This window comes from Arachis hypogaea, chromosome 9 (assembly GCF_003086295.3).
Source record: "Arachis hypogaea cultivar Tifrunner chromosome 9, arahy.Tifrunner.gnm2.J5K5, whole genome shotgun sequence".
Classification (NCBI taxonomy): domain Eukaryota; kingdom Viridiplantae; phylum Streptophyta; class Magnoliopsida; order Fabales; family Fabaceae; genus Arachis; species Arachis hypogaea.
Window position 1 is genome coordinate 65542458 of NC_092044.1, and position 16843 is coordinate 65559300.

The following is a 16843-nucleotide window of genomic DNA, read 5'->3' on the forward strand; positions in this document are numbered from 1 at the left end:
CCACCAGAAAGAAAAAAAGGAAAAATTTTTAAATGGGGCAACAAACAAGTCATCCGCACAACCTTTTGAAGGAGCTCATCAATTGTAGCAACCCATCCACCTTGCTCTTCTTTGCATGCACCGAGGACGGTGCAATCTTCAAGTGTGGGGAGGTCGTTCGACCGATCTCCATGGGTAAAAATTTCCTTTTCAACACCAAATTTTTTATTTTCTTTGTTAGATTAGCTATTGCATTGCATGATAGGTTGCATGTTAGTTAGAATTTGTACATATTTTTACCACTTCTTTCCTATTAGGACTACTTGGTTAGGGTGATGATTTTCTTTCCAAGAAACTGTTTTAGGGCACCCTACCAATTTGAAAAAGAAAATTTGTGGAACTTGCTTGAGAGAATTTATTTTGGAACATGGTTTTTGAGCTAAGAACACAAGCTTGTGAGATTTGAGCCTAATTGTGTGGTTACATCTTATAACCACTTATTTTTCCTTCTTGTGTGCATTATTCTCTTTCTATGGTTGTAATCTTTGATTTGTTTGATTCTTTATGTCCATTATTTTATGTATTCATGCATTTATATGATTGAGGCCATCGTTTCATTAGCTCACTTACCCAAATAGCCTACCTTTTATCAACCTTTATTAGCCAACTTTGAGCCTACGCTTAACCCACTTGTTCTTTAATTTAGCACATTACAAGCCTTAAAGCGAAAAACAATAATTGTCCTTATTTGGATCTTTGATTAGCTTAGGCTAGTGTGTGTAAGTATCATTCAAGTGTGGGAATCCTGGGACATTGGAAGAATAAAAGGGTAGTTTGGTATTTTTATTGAAGTTATTGGAAATTGGGTACATGCTCATGTATTGATCAATTGTAAAACCTTATGCATTGATGCTCTTGTATATAGGAAGAAAGAAAAAAAAACAAAAGAAAAAGAAAAAAAAGGAAAAATAATATGGAAAAAGAAAGAAAAAAATAATAGAAAAAGAATGAAATAAAAAGGGGACAAAATGCCCCAAAGTAAAGTCCAAAAAAGATCAATGCATAAGTGTTGTGGAATGAAAAGGGATACATGAGTACGTGAAAAAGTGAGAAATGTGTAGTTAGGTTAGAACTCAATTGTATAGGATGTCATAGGTTAGGTGGGAAGTTCAAGCTTATCAAAGATTCAAATTTTAAGCTCACTTGACCAAATATGCACCCCTACCTTGACCCTAGCCCCATTACAACCTAAAGAAAAGACCTCATGATACTTGTATGCATGCATGAAATATATGTTGATTGTTAGAAGAAAAACAAATCTTAGAAAGCATTATTAGGGAAGAATTGAGAGAATTGACCCTACACACTTGAGCGACTAGAGTGCAAACACTTCCGGTGAGGGTTCGATGCTCGACTCCTTGATTCCCAGCTTTCATGAGCGCCATTCTTGCAAGTCTACTTGAACTTCATTTTTTTATACTAAAATTGGTAGGATTCATGAATCGTCGTATGACCTTAGCCCTACCCGTTTATACATGCTCTTGGAGGATTGATTTACTTTTTAACCAAGTAGGTAGAATCATTTTGCATCTAGTTGCATTCATGTAGATAGGATGCATATAGATAGGTTACATTGAATAAATGTTGATGCACTTTGGTTTTTCTTAAAAGCATGAGGACATGCTTGGTTTAAGTGTGGGGAGGTTGATAAACCCCATTTGTAGGGCTTATCTTATGCTTGATTTAGGGGATTTTATAACCTTTTACCCACATTTACGCAATGAAATAGCATGGTTTTGTATATTCTCCTTTAATTGTGCTTAAGAGTGAAAACATGCTTTTTAGGACTCAAAATAGCTAAATTTAATTCACCTTGATTCTATTAGATGCCTTGATATGTTTGTTAAGTGATTTCAGATTTAGGAGGCAAAGATTGGATCAAGGGAATGAAGAAAAAGCATGAAAAGTTAGAGAACTCATGAAGAAATGATGGAACCCAAAAGCTGTCAAGCCGACCTCTTCGCACTTAATTGATCATAACATGAGCTACAGAGGTCCAATTGATGTGGTTCTAGTTGGGTTGGAAAGCTAACATCTGGGGCTTCAAAACGATATAAGATTTGCCATAGTTGTATTGCGCATAAGGGCGCGCACGTGCACGGTACGTGGACGCGCCGATGGTGGTACATGACCCACTTAATGCAACACGTGGCCAGCGATTTTAGAAGCCTTGTGGGCCCAATCCAACTCATTTTTGATGCTATTTAAGCCAAGGATTGAAGAGGAATCAACATACTTTTGATCATTAGTCATAGTTTAGTTTTAGAAGTAGTTAGAGTTAGAGAGAGAAGCTCTCTCTTCTCTCTAGAATTAGGATTAGGAATTAGGGTCATAGTTCTAGGTTTAATTCAAGTCTCCTTCTACTTCTACCTTCAATTGATGATTGCTACACTTTGGTTCTTCTTTCTATCCCTATCCTCTTGTTGTAATTTCTCTTATTTTGTTTCTAGGTTTTGTTATTGAGATACTCTTGTTCTCTTTGTTTTCTTTTAATAATGCAATTTGAGGTAATTCATGATAATTGTGATTTCCTTGATTGTTGTTGTTAATTCTTTGTATTCAATTGTAGTTAGAATTCATTCTTGTTGTGACTTACTATACTTTTCCTTTGTGCCTTCCAAGTGTTTGATTAAATGCTTGGAAGAATGTTAGACTAGAATTTTATGTTCTTGGCTTGAGAAGGTAACTTAGGATTTCTTGAGTCACTAGTGTCCAATTGATTGATAGTTGATAGCCATTAACTCTAGCCCTCATTAATCCAATTAGTGGAAAGCTAGGATTTATAGACTAGGATTGATATAACTCACTTGACTTTCCTTTGTTAATTGATTTAAGGATGACTAAGTGGGATTAATCCTTGCAACTACCATACTTGTGGCTAGTGATAATGATGAAGACCCTTGACAACCAAACCTTGCCAAGACCATTTTGTTAATAAATTTTTCTTACCATTTACTATTCATATTTCTCATCCGAAACCCCAAAATAAACAAGTCCATCACCAATAACAAGAACACTACCCTGCAAGTCTTTTGAGAGACGACCCGAGGTTTAAATACTTTGGTTTATAGATTTTAGGGGTTTGTACTTGTGACAAACAAATTTTTGCATGAGAGGATTATTGTTGGTTTAGAAACTATACTTGCAACGAGAATTCATTTGTGAAATTCTATACCATCAAAAATCCAATCATCACATCTCAGGGATTTCTTGATGATGAGCTTCCTCATGCATCTCTTGAGATCCGTGGAGGGTCTCTCTTGCTTGCTTCATCCTCTTCTTGGTGATGGGCTTATCCTCTTCAATGAGGATGTCTCCTTCTATGATAACTCCATCTGAGTAACATAGATGGCAAATAAGATGAGGAAAAGCTAGCCTTGCCATGGTGGAGGACTTTTCAGCTATTTTATAGAATTCATGGGAGATGACTTCATGAACTTCTACTTCCTCTCCAATCATGATGCTATGAATCATGATGGCCCGATCCATAGTAACTTCAGATCGGTTGCTAGTAGGGATAATGGAGTGTTGAATGAACTCTAACCACGCTCTAGCCACAGGCTTGAGGTCCAGTCTTCTTAGTTGAACCGACTTGCCTTTGTATTCTCTTTTCCATTAAGCTCCTTCCACACATATGTCCATAAGGACTTGGTCCATCCTTTGATTAAAGTTGACCCTTCTAGTGTAGGGGCGTTCATCTCCTTGCATCATGGGCAAGTGGAATGCCAACCTCACATTTTCTGGACTAAAATCTAAGTATTTCCCCCGAACCATTATGAGATAATTCTTTGGACTCGGATTCACACTTTGATCATGGTTCCTAGTGATCCATGCATTGGCATAGAACTCTTGAACCATTAAGATTCCGACTTGTTGCATGGGGTTGGTTAGGACTTCCCAACCTCTTCTTCGGATTTCATGTCGGATCTCCGGATACTCATTTTTCTTGAGTTTGAAAGGGACCTCAGGGATCACCTTCTTCTTTGCCACAACATCATAGAAGTGGTCTTGATGGCTTTTGGAGATGAATCTTTCCATCTCCTATGACTCGGAGGTGGAAGCTTTTGTCTTCCCTTTTCTTTTTCTAGAGGATTCTCCGGCCTTAGGTGCCATTGATGGTAATGGAAAAACAAAAAGATTATGCTTTGACCACACCAAACTTAAAATATTGCTCGCCCTCGAGCAAGAGAAGAAAGAAGAGAAGAAGAAGAAGAAGAAAATATGGAGGAGAGTGAGGGAAGGTGTTTCGGTCAAGGTGTAGAAAAGGGGGTTTGTGTTGTGTGAAAATGAAGTAGAATGGAAGGGTATATATAGGGAGGGGAGTAGGTGTAGTTTCGGTCATTTAGGGTGGGTTTGGGTGGGAAAGATTTTTGAATTTTGAAGGTGGGTGGGGTTTATGGGGAAGAGTGGATGGATGTGAGTGGTGAAGGGGGTAATTGGGAAGAGAGGTTTGAGGTGATTGGTGAAGGATTTTTGGGGAAGTGTGTTTATTGGAAAGAGAGAATGAATGTTGAGAAGAGGGGAGAATATGTTATGTGAGGATCCTGTAGGGTCCACAGATCCTGAGATGATCCTGTGGGGTCCACAGATCCTGAGGTGTCAAGGATTTACATCCCTGCACCAATTAGGCATGTAAAATGCCTTTGCACACCATTCTGGCATTTAAACGCCGAAGTGATGCACACTCTGGGCGTTCAATGCCCATGTGTAGCATGTTTCTGGCGTTGAACGCCAGTTCCATGCTTGTTACTGGCGTTCAGCGCCAGCTTTCCTCAAGGCATATTCCTGGCTTTCAAACGCCAGAATGTTGCTTGTTTCTGGCATTCAGCGCCAGAAACATGCTCTGTTCTGGCGTTGAACGCTAGCCAGATGCACCTTACTGGCGTTTAAATGCCAGTAAGTCCTTCCTCCAGGGTGTGATTTTTCTTCTGCTATTTTTGATTCTGTTTTTAATTTTAGTATTTTTTTGTGACTCCACATGATCTTGAACCTAATAAAACACAAAATAACAATAAAATAAAATTAAAATTAGATATATAAAAATTGGGTTGCCTCCCAACAAGCGCTTCTTTAGTGTCATTAGCTTGACAGTGGGCTCTCATGGAGCCTCACAGATATTCAGAGCATGATGAGGGCCTCCCAACACCAAACTTAGAGTTTGAATGAGGGGGCTTCTCAACACCAAACTTAGAGTTTGGTTGTGGCCTCCCAACACCAAACTTAGAGTTTGACTGTGGGGCTCTTTTTGACTCTGTACTGAGAGAAGCTTTTCATGCTTCCTCTCCATGGTTGCAGAGGAAGGTCCTTGAGATTTAAACACAAGGTAGTCCCCATTCAATTGAAGGACTAATTCTCCTCTGCTAACATCAATCACAGCTTCTGTTGTGGCTAGGAAGGGTCTTCCAAGGATGATGCATTCATCTTCTTCCTTCCTAGTGTCTAAGATTATGAAATCAGCAAGGATGTAAAGGCCTTCAACCTTTACTAACACGTCCTCTACTAATCCATAAGCTTGTCTTACTGACTTGTCTGCCAATTGAAGTGAGAATAAGGCAGACTGTACCTCAATGATCCCCAGTTTCTCCATTACAGAGAGTGGCATAAGATTTATGCCTGACCCCAGGTCACACAGAGCCTTGTTAAAGGTCATGTGCCTATGGTACAGGGTATTAAGAATTTACCAGGATCTTGTCTCTTTTGAGGTAGAGTTTTCTGAATCCATGTATCTAGTTCACTAATGAGCAAGGGGAATTCACCTTCCCAAGTCTCATTACCAAACAACTTGGCATTCAGCTTCATGATAGCTCCTAGATATTGAGCAACTTGTTCTCCAGTTACATCTTCATCCTCTTCTGAGGAGGAATAGTTTTGAGAGCTCATGAATGGCAGAAGGAGATTTAGTGGAATCTCTATGGTCTCTATATGAGCCTTAGATTCCTTTAAGTCCTTAATGGGGAACTCCTTCTTGTTTGAGAGACGTCCCAGGAGGTCTTTCTCACTAGGATTTCTGTCCTTCTCCTCCCTTGTGCATTCAGCCATATTGATTACATCAATGGCCTTGCACTCTCCTTTTGGATTCTCTTCTGTATTGCTTGGGAGAATACTGGGAGGAGTTTCAATGACTTTCTTACTTAGCTGGCCCACTTGTGCCTCCAAATTTCTGAGGGAGGACCTTGTTTCACTCATGAAACTTAAGGTGGCCTTAGACAGATCAGAGACTAAGTTTGCTAAATTAGAGGGGCTCTGTTCAGAATTTTCTGTCTGTTGCTGAGAAGATGATGGAAAAGGCTTGTTATTACTGAGCCTATTTCTTCCACCATTGTTAAATCCTTGTTGAGGCTTTTGTTGATCCTTCCATGAGAAATTTGGATGATTTCTCCATGATGAGTTATAGGTGTTTCCATAAGGTTCACCCATGTAATTAACCTCTGCCATTGCAGGGTTTTCAGGATCATAAGCTTCTTCAGAAGCTGCATCTTTAGTACTGTTGGATGCATTTTGCCATCCATTCAGACTTTGAGAGATCATGTTGACTTGCTGAGTCAACACTTTGTTCTGAGCCAATATGGCATTCAGAGTATCAATTTCAAGAACTCCCTTCCTCTGAGGCGTCCCACTATTCACGGAATTCCTCTCAGAAGTGTACATGAATTGGTTATTTGCAACCATGTCAATAAGTTCTTGAGCCTCTTCAGGCGTTTTCTTTAGGTGAATAGATCCACCTGCAGAATGGTCCAATGACATCTTGGAAAATTCAGATAGACCATAATAGAATATATCTAATATGGTCCATTCTGAAAACATGTCAGAAGGACACTTTTTGGTCATCTGCTTGTATCTTTCCCAAGCTTCATAGAGGGATTCACCATCTTTTTGCTTGAAGGTCTGAACATCCACTCTAAGCTTGCTCAGCTTTTGAGGAGGAAAGAATTTATCCAAGAAGGCCGTGACCAACTTATTCCAGGAGTCCAGGCTATCTTTAGGTTGTGAGTCCAACCATGTTCTAGCTCTGTCTCTTACAGCAAAAGGGAAAAGCATGAGTCTGTAGACTTCAGGATCTACTCCATTCGTCTTAACAGTCTCACAAATCTGCAAGAACTTAGTTAAAAACTGGTAAGGATCTTCAGATGGAAGTCCATAAAACTTGCAGTTCTGTTGTATTAAAGCAACTAGTTGAGGCTTAAGCTCAAAATTGTTGGCTCCAATGGCAGGAATGGAGATGCTTCTTCCATCAAATTTGGACGTTGGTTTTGTGAAGTCACCAAGCATTCTCCTTGCATTATTGTTGTTGGGTTCGGCTGCCATTTCCTTCTCTTGTTCAAAAATTTCAGAAAGGTTGCCTCTGGATTGTTGTAGTTTAACTTTTCTTAGTTTCCTCTTCAGAGTCCTTTCAGGTTCTGGATCAGCTTCAACAAGAGTGTCTTTTTCCTTGTTCCTGCTCATATAGGGAAGAAGGGAACAAGAAAAGAAAGAGGAATCCTCTATGTCAAAGTATAGAGATTTCTTTATGTTAGTAGAAGAAGAAAGGGCAGAGTAGTGAAGAAGAATGGGTAAGGATAGAGGTGGTGATCTGAGATGAAGAGAGATGAAGAGAAGTGTTAGTGAATAAATAAATAAATAGATAGAAGGAGAGATAGAGAATTTCGAAAATAATTTTGAAAAAGTGGTTAGTGATTTTCGAAAATTAAAGATAAGATATAATTAAAATTAAAATTTAAAACAATTAAAAAGAATTTTTGAAAAAGAGAGAGGTATTTTCGAAAATTAGAGAGGGATAGGTAGTTAGTTGGTTTTGAAAAAGATAAGAAACAAACAAAAAGTCAAATAGTTAGTTTAAAAAGATATTAAAATCAAATTTGAAAAGATAAGAAGACAAGATAAGATAAGATATTTTGAAATCAAAATTGAAAAAGATAAAATTTTGAAAAAGATAAGATAAAAAGATAAGATAGATAAGATATGGTTGAAAAAGATTTAATTTTAAAATTAAAATTAATTACTTAACTAACAAGAAACTTAAAAGGATAGGATTCTAGATTTTAAAGATTGAACCTTTCTTAACAAGAAAGTAACAAACTTCAAATTTTTGAATCAATCATATTACTTGTTAGTGTAGTTTCGAAAATTTGATATAAAGATAAGAAAAAGATTTTGAAAATATTTTGAAAAAGATATTTGGAATTTTTTGAAAATAATAAAAAAATGAAAAAGATATGATTGTTGAAAAAGATTTTAAAAAGATAAGATTTTTAAAATTGAAAATTTGACTTGACTTGTAAGAAACAACTAATTTTAAAAATTTTTGACCAAGTCAACCCAAAATTTTGAAAATTTGGAGGGAAATAAGGAGAAGATATTTTTTATTTTTGAATTTTTAATGAGGAGAGAGAAAAACACAAACATGACCCAAAACATAAAAATTTTGGATCAAAACACAAGATGCATGCAAGAATACTATGAATGTCAAGATGAACACGAAGAACACTTTGAAGATTATGATGAACATCAAGAACATAATTTTGAAAAATTTTTGATGCAAAAAAAACATGCAAGACACCAAACTTAGAAATCTTTAATGCATGGATTCTAACAAACGAAAAATGCATATGAAAAACAACAAAAGATGCAAAACAAGAAAACATCAAGATCAAACAAGAAGACTTACCAAGAACAACATGAAGATCATGAAGAACACCATGAATGCATGAATTTTCGAAAAATGCATAATAATTTATTTTTAAAACATGCAATTGACACCAAACTTAAAAGTTGACTCAAGACTCAAACAAGAAACACAAAATATTTTTGGTTTTTATGATTTTATGATTTTTTTGGTATTTTCTTTATTTATTTTCAAAAAAAAGGAAAAAAAATTTTGAAAAATTTTTGAAAACAAAACAAAAAGAAAATTATCTAATCTGAGCAACAAGATGAACCGTCAGTTGTCCATACTCGAACAATCCCCGGCAACGGCGCCAAAAACTTGGTGAACGAAATTGTGATTCGTACTCTTTGTACTTGTATGAAATTTAATTCGAGATAATAGCTCTTTACTATGTGTGGTCACAACTCCGTTCAACTAACCAGCAAGTGTACTAGGTCGTCCAAGTAATAAACCTTATGTGAGTAAGGGTCGATTCCACAGAGATTGTTGGTATGAAGCAAGCTATGGTCATCTTGTAAATCTCAGTCAGGCGGATAGTAATTGATTATGGATTTTCGAAAATTAATAAATAATAAACATAAAATAAAGATAAAGTTACTCATGTAATCCAATGATGGGGATTTCAGATAGGCGTATGGAGATGCTGTGCTCCTCCTGAATCTCTGCTTTCCTACTGCTTTTATCCAATTTTATCACTCCCTTCTATGGCAAGCTGTATGTAGGGCATCACCGTTGTCAATGGCTACATCCCATCCTCTCAGTGAAAAAGGTCCAAATGCTCTGTCACAGCACGGCTAATCATCTATCGGTTCTCAATCAGGTTGGAGTAGAATCCCTTGATTCTTTTGCGTCTGTCACTAACGCCCAGCCTTCAGGAGTTTGAAGCTCGTCACAGTCATTCAATTCCGGAATCCCACTCAGAATACCACAGACAATGTTAGACCTTCCGGATTCCCATGAATGCCGCCATCAATTCTAGCTTATACCACGAAGATTCTGATTAAGGAATCCAAGAGATATGCGCCCGGTCTAAGGTAGAACGGAAGTGGTTGTCAGTCACCCGCGTTCATAGGTGAGAATGATGATGAGTGTCACGGATCATCACATTCATCAAGTTGAAGTGCAACGAATATCTTAGAACAGGAATAATTCGAATTGGATAGAAAATAATAGTAATTGCATTGAAACTTGAGGTACAGCAGAGCTCCGCACCCTTAATCTATGGTGTGTAGAAACTCCACTATTGAAAATACATAAGTGAAAGGTTCAGGCATGGCCGAATGGCCAACCCCCCAAAACGTGATCAATAGTCTCCTCAGATGAAGAATAAAATAAAAATGAGACCAAAGATGTCAATACAATAGTAAATTATCCTATTTATACTAGACTAGGTACTAGGGTTTACATGAGTAAGTAATTGATGCATAAATCCATTCCGGGGCCCACTTGGTGTGTGTTTGGGCTGAGCTTGATCTATCCACGAGCTGAGGCTTCTTTTGGAGTTGAACGCCAAGTTGTAACGTGTTTTGGGCGTTCAACTCCGGGTCGTGACATGTTTCTGGCGTTTTACTCCAGACAACAACATGGAACTGGCGTTGAGCGCCAGTTTATGTCGTCAATTCTCGAATAAATTATAGACTATTATATATTGCTGGAAAGCTCTGGATGTCTACTTTCCAAAGCCGTTGAGTGCGCGCCATTTGGAGTTCTGTAGCTCTAGAAAATCCATTTCGAGTGCAGGGAGGTCAGATTCCAACAGCATCAGCAGTCCTTTGTCAGCCTCCTATCAGAGTTTTGCTCAAGTCCCTCAATTTCAGCCAGAAATTACCTGAAATCACAGAAAAACACACAAACTCATAGTAAAGTCCAGAAATGTGAATTTAACATAAAAACTAAAGAAAACATCCCTAAAAATAGCTTGAACTTACTAAAAACTACCTAAAAATAATGCCAAAAAGTGTATAAATTATCCGCTCATCATCCACTCTAAAAGCATGTTAGAAGGACACTTTTTGGTCAACTGCTTGTATCTTTCCCAAGCTTCATAGAGGGATTCACCATCTTTTTGCTTGAAGGTTTGAACATCCACTCTAAGCTTGCTCAGCTTTTGAGGAGGAAATAACTTGGCTAAGAAGGCCGTGACTAGCTTATCCCAAGAGTCCAGGCTATCTTTAGGTTATGAGTCCAACCATGTTCTAGCTCTGTCTCTTACAGCAAAAGGAAAAAGCATGAGCCTGTAGACTTTAGGATCTACTCCATTAGTCTTAAAAGTATCACAAATCTGCAAGAACTCAGTTAAAAACTGATAGGGATCTTCTGATGGAATTCCATGGAACTTGCAGTTCTGTTGCATTAGAGCAACTAGTTGAGGCTTCAGCTCAAAATTGTTTGCTCCAATGGCAGAGATTGAGATGCTTCTTCCATAAAAGTTGGAAGTAGGTGTAGTATAATCACCAAGCATCCTCTTTGCGCCTCCACCATTGTTATTGGGTTCGGCAATGTCTTCTTTTTCGAGATTCTCTGTAAGATTTTTTCTGGATTGTTGTGCTTTAGCTTCTCTTAGCTTCTTCTTCAGAGCCCTTTCAGGTTCAGGATCTGCTTCAACAAGAATTTCCTTGTCCTTGCTCCTGCTCATATGAAAAAGAAGAGAACAGAAAAGAAGAAGAATCCTCTATGTCACAGTATAGAGATTCCTTTATGTGAGTAGAAGAAGAAAAGAATAGAAGAAGGAGGAGAAAAATTTGAACACAAAGGAGAAGAGAGGGTTCGAATTTTAGATGAAGAGAAGTGTTAGTATATAAATAAAATAAATAGAAAGAGATGAGAGGAGGAGGATTTCGAAAATTATTTTTGAAAAAAAGTTAGTGATTTTCAAAAATTAAGAGAAGAAATAAAATTAAAATTAAAATTAAAATTTGAAACCATTAGTTAATTAAAAGAATTTTGAAAAAGAGGGAGGTAATTTTCGAAAATTAGAGAGAGGAAAGTAGTTAGGTGGTTTTGAAAAAGATAAGAAATAGTAAAACAAACAAAAAGTCAATTAGTTAGTTGAAAAAGATTTGAAATTCAATTTTGAAAAAATAGGAGGTTAGAAAAGATTTTTGAAATCAATTTTGAAAAAAAAATATGATTTGAAAAAGATATGATTGAGATTTGTATTGAAAAAGATTTGATTTTTAAAATTAAAATTGATTAATTGACTAACAAAAAACTAAAAGCTATGATTCTAGAATTTAAAGATTGAACCTTTCTTAACAAGAAATTAACAAACTTCAAATTTTTGAATCAATCACATTAATTGTTAGTAAAGTTTTCGAAAATCATGAAATAAAGATAAGAAAAAATTTGAAAATCAATTTAAAAAAATTTCGAAAATAATAAAAAAATGAAAAAGATTTTATTTTTGAAAAAGTTTTGGAAAGATAGAATTTTTAAAATTGAAATCTTGACTTGACTAACAAGAAACAACTTATTTTAAAAAATTTTTGACTAAGTCAACCCAAAGATTTTAAAATTTATGAGAGAAATAAGGAAAAGATATTTTTTGATTTTTTTGAGTTTTTAATGAGGAGAGAGAAAAACACAAATATGACCCAAAACATGAAAATTTTGGATCAAAACCAATGATGCATGCAAGAACACTATGAATGTCAAGATGAACACCAAGAACACTTTGAAGATTAAGATGAACATCAAGACTTATTTTTGAAAATTTTCAAGAAAAGAAAAACATGCAAGACACCAAACTTAGAAAAAAAAATTTTAATGCTTAGACACTATGAATGCAAAAATGCATATGAAAAACAATAAAAAACACAAAACAATAAAATTTAAAGATCAAACAAGAAGACTTGTCAAGAACAACTTGAAGATCATGAAGAACACCATGCATGAATTTTTTGAAAAAAATGCATAAATTTTAAAACATGCAATTGACACCAAACTTAAAATTTGACACAAAACTTTTTGGTTTTTATGATTTTATTAATTTTTTTCTGGGTTTTTCAAAAATTAATTTTTGGAAAAACGAAAACAAAGAAAAAATTTTTGAAAGATTTTTGAAAATTTTTTGAAAAGAAAATTACCTAATCTGAGCAACAAGATGAATCGTCAGTTGTCCAAACTCAAACAATCCCCGGCAACGGCACCAAAAACTTGGTGCACGAAATTGTGATCATCAACAATGGCGCCAAAGACTTGGAGCTCTCAAACGTGAATCACACTTTGTCACAACTTCGCACAACTAACCAGCAAGTGCACTGGGTCGTCCAAGTAATAAACCTTACGTGAGTAAGGGTAGATCCCATGGAGATTGTTGGTATGAAGCAAGCTATGGTCATCTTGTAAATCTCAGTCAGGTGGATTCAAATGGTCATAATGATTTTCGAAAATAAAGATAAATAAAACATAAAATAGAGATAGAGATACTTATGTAAATCATTGGTGGGAATTTCAGATAAGTGTATGGAGATGCTTTGTCCCTTCTAAATCTCTGCTTTCTTATTGCCTTCCTCCAATCATTCTTACTCCATTCTATGGCAAGTTGTATGTAGGGCGTCACCGTTGTCAATGGCTACTTCCCATCCTCTCAGTGAAAATGGTCCAAATGCTCTGTCACAGCACGGCTAATCATCTGTCGGTTCTCGATCATGTTGGAATAGAATCCAGTGATTCTTTTGTGTCTGTCACTACGCCCAACACTCGCGAGTTTGAAGCTCGTCACAGTCATCCCATCTCAGATCCTACTCGGAATACCACAGACAAGGTTTAGACTTTTCGGATCTTAGAAATGGCCGCCAATAATTCTAGCTTATACCACGAAGACTCCGATCTTTCGGAATGGGGGCTAAGAGACTTGCGCTCGATCTAAGGTAGAACGGGAGTGGTTGTCAGGCACGCGTTCATAAGTGAGAATGATAATGAGTGTCACGGATCATCACATTCATCATGTTGAAGTGCAGCGAATATCTTAGAATAAGAATAAGCGTGAATTGAATAGAAGAACAATAGTACTTTACATTAATAATCGAGGTACAGCAGAGCTCCACACCTTAATCTATGGTGTGTAGAAACTCCACCGTTGAAAATACATAAGTGATAAAGGTCTAGGCATGGCTGTGAGGCCAGCCCCCCAAAACGTGATCAAAGGATCAAAAGGTAATCCAAAGATTAATGGTCCAAGAGACACCTAATACAATAGTAAAAAGTTCTATTTATACTAAACTAGCTACTAGGGTTTACAGAAATAAGTCTAAGTGCAGAAATCCACTTCTGGGGCCCACTTTGGTGTGTACTTGGGCTGAGCTTGAGCTTTACACGTGCAGAGGCTTCTCTTGGGGTTAAACGCCAAGTTGTAACGTGTTTTTGGCGTTTAACTCTGGTTTTGACGTGTTTCTGGCATTTTACTCTAGAATGCAGCATGGAGCTGGCGTTGAACACCAGTTTGCGTCGTCTAATCTCGAATAAAGTATGAACTATTATATATTTCTGGAAAGCCCTAGATGTCTACTTTTCAACGCAATTAAGACTACTCCATTTGGAGTTCTGTAGCTCCAAAAAATCCATTTTGAGTGCAGGGAGGTCAGAATCCAACAACATCAGCAGTCCTTTTTCAGCCTGAATCAGATTTTTGCTCAGGTCCCTCAATTTCAGCCAGAAAATACCTGAAATCACAGAAAAACACACAAACTCATAGTAAAATCCAGAAATGTGAATTTTGTATAGAAACTAATAAAAACATCCCTAAAAGTAGCTAGATCCTACTAAAAACTACCTAAAAACAATGCCAAAAAGCGTATAAATTATCCGCTCATCACGTACGCACAGGTGTGTGCACACGCACATGCTCTATTTTTCCAAAAATTTTTAGACCTCTAAGGCATCAATCATGACATCCAAAATATCTTTTCAAACCCCAAAACTTATTCTACCTAAAAACACAAGATCAACACAAAAATTCTACCAAACTAAGCTAACCAAGAGAAGCAAAAAATCAACAAACAAATGCTAAAAGAAGGGAACAGTTAGAAAGATGTTACCATGGTGGGGTATCTCCCACCTCGCACTTTTATTTATTGTCTTTAAGTTAGACAATTGGGAGAGCCCTTGCTATGGTGGCTTGTTCTAGAATTCTTCCTTGAATCCTCACCAATATTTGCATCTCTAATAGCCTCCGAGATCCCAAATCTTGTATACCCAATCTTCTTGTTGACTCATGTAATTCCATCCGTGTGGCAAGCATTTACAACTCTCACTCAATGACTCAAACATTCTCTGAGATCAATCCAATTTGGCATCACACCAACCATTGAACCCACTCTTCAAAGATTCAACCTCAACGAACCTATGATCATGTTTCCAACAACTACCTAACTTTCCTTTATTTCCCAATCCATAAAGATTTCTAAGTTGACTATCATTTCCAATCAAACCATATTTAAGTGGCATAATGAAGCTCAAGGTTAAAGATTTTACCCACTTAAATGAAGGAGTGAATGGTACTTCTTGTATGATCTCCACCTCTTGACAAGCTTTCTCAAGCTTGTTTCCTTGTTCAACTTCTTCAAATTCTTCAACCACTTCTTCTAATTCCTTATCTCAACCTCCTCTACTTGAAACTCATGCTTCAACTCCTTTTCTTTCCCTTGAAATTCCAAACTCTCTTCCACTCCACATGCTTCAACTGACGTTGATTCTTCACTTTCATCTGTGGAAGTGCTTGAATTGTTGAAAGAGTGTAGTAAAGCTAAGTGAGATAAGGCTCCGATTAAGGTAGCCATGATATTTTCTTGCCTTTTTTGGTACTCTTCTTACTCTTGAAGGAAAAATTGGAATGCTTCCTCCATTGAAGATTGTGAAAAAAAAGGACATGTGAAGAAAGATCCTCATATGTAGAAGGTAGTTGGTATTGATGAGAGTATTGAGGAGGTGTAGAGTATTGGTATTGGAATTGTGGTAGTTCTAAGTGTGATTCATAAGGTTGTTCATGAGGCACATAAGGTTGATGGTATGATGGGTATAGATTAGGCTCATATGGAGGTGTTTGGTGATAATGTGATGTGGCTTGTGAGTAAAGCTTATCAGTTGAGGGTTTAATTGGTATTAGTATGCATCAAGAGGTGGATAGTAGTTAAAGGATATAGAGGAGATCGTTGCCAAGAGGGTTGACTAGAATAAAATGGCTCCTCACTCAATTGACCCTACAATCTATGATGCATTTTATCATTGAGGTTTTCACTTCCTACAACATCATAACAACCAAACTCCAAGCCAAAAGGGTGAGAATTCATAGAAAAGAGAGAAAATAAAAACAATACTATCAAGAAGCAATTAAAACACACTCCTAACAACTAACAAAAGCAAGCAAACAACCAAAAAGAAGCAAGCTATTTACATATTAACATATTAACAATAGCCAATAACATAACACCACTGCAACTCCCCAACAACGGTGCCAAAAACTTCATGAAAGAGACTTATGCCGATTCAGAATTTCTCAATAAAAGAATCACTTTATTGATAGCATAGTCTAAATCGGCAGTTAAATCCCAAACATCAAAGTTTTGATAAAAGATGTCACAATCAATACAAAATAAATGAGAGTATTTAAACTCTCGGGTCGTTCTCCATAAGAATTACAATGAAGTGCAAAATTATTGGCTATGAAGGAATGGGGTTTTGATTGCAAGAAGCAAGGAAATGTAAATAACAAAAAATTAAAGGAATAAACAATAACTAAATATCAAAAGTATTTAAACTCAAGGCAATTAATAAAAAAATGGAGAATTCAAGTGCTAAGAAACCACTTAGCAAGGGTTGAGAGTTAAAGTTACGTATCCTAGCCATTGACCACAAACATATGATGATTATGAAGAGTTAATCCTACTTAGTCAACTGTAACATCGAGGATAAGTCAAATAGGCATAATTGATCTCAATCCACAAGTCCTAGCCAACTCACTAATTAGCTTAGTGAAAGACTAGTGCTAATGAAAACCAAATCAACTAGCTACCCTAATATATCAATCAAGAATGGACATCAATGACTCAAGGTCACTAAAGTCCTCAATTCCAAGCCAAGAGTGTGAAAAACTACACTAAAACTAAGCCAAGTATTTTATCAAACACTTGGTGTGCATGA

At 36.6% G+C, this 16843-nt stretch overlaps 2 non-coding genes across 2 annotated transcripts; both read left to right on the plus strand.

The window, feature by feature from the left end:
* The first annotated feature begins 6841 nt into the window (after positions 1 to 6841).
* Positions 6842 to 6945, plus strand: LOC112713586 (small nucleolar RNA R71). Its single transcript, XR_003158557.1, has one exon. It is a non-coding gene; the product is annotated as a small nucleolar RNA R71 (small nucleolar RNA).
* Positions 6946 to 10694: 3749 nt separating this feature from the next.
* LOC112713792 (small nucleolar RNA R71) lies at positions 10695 to 10802 on the plus strand. The gene has a single exon (XR_003158752.1). It is a non-coding gene; the product is annotated as a small nucleolar RNA R71 (small nucleolar RNA).
* The last annotated feature ends 6041 nt before the right edge of the window (positions 10803 to 16843 follow it).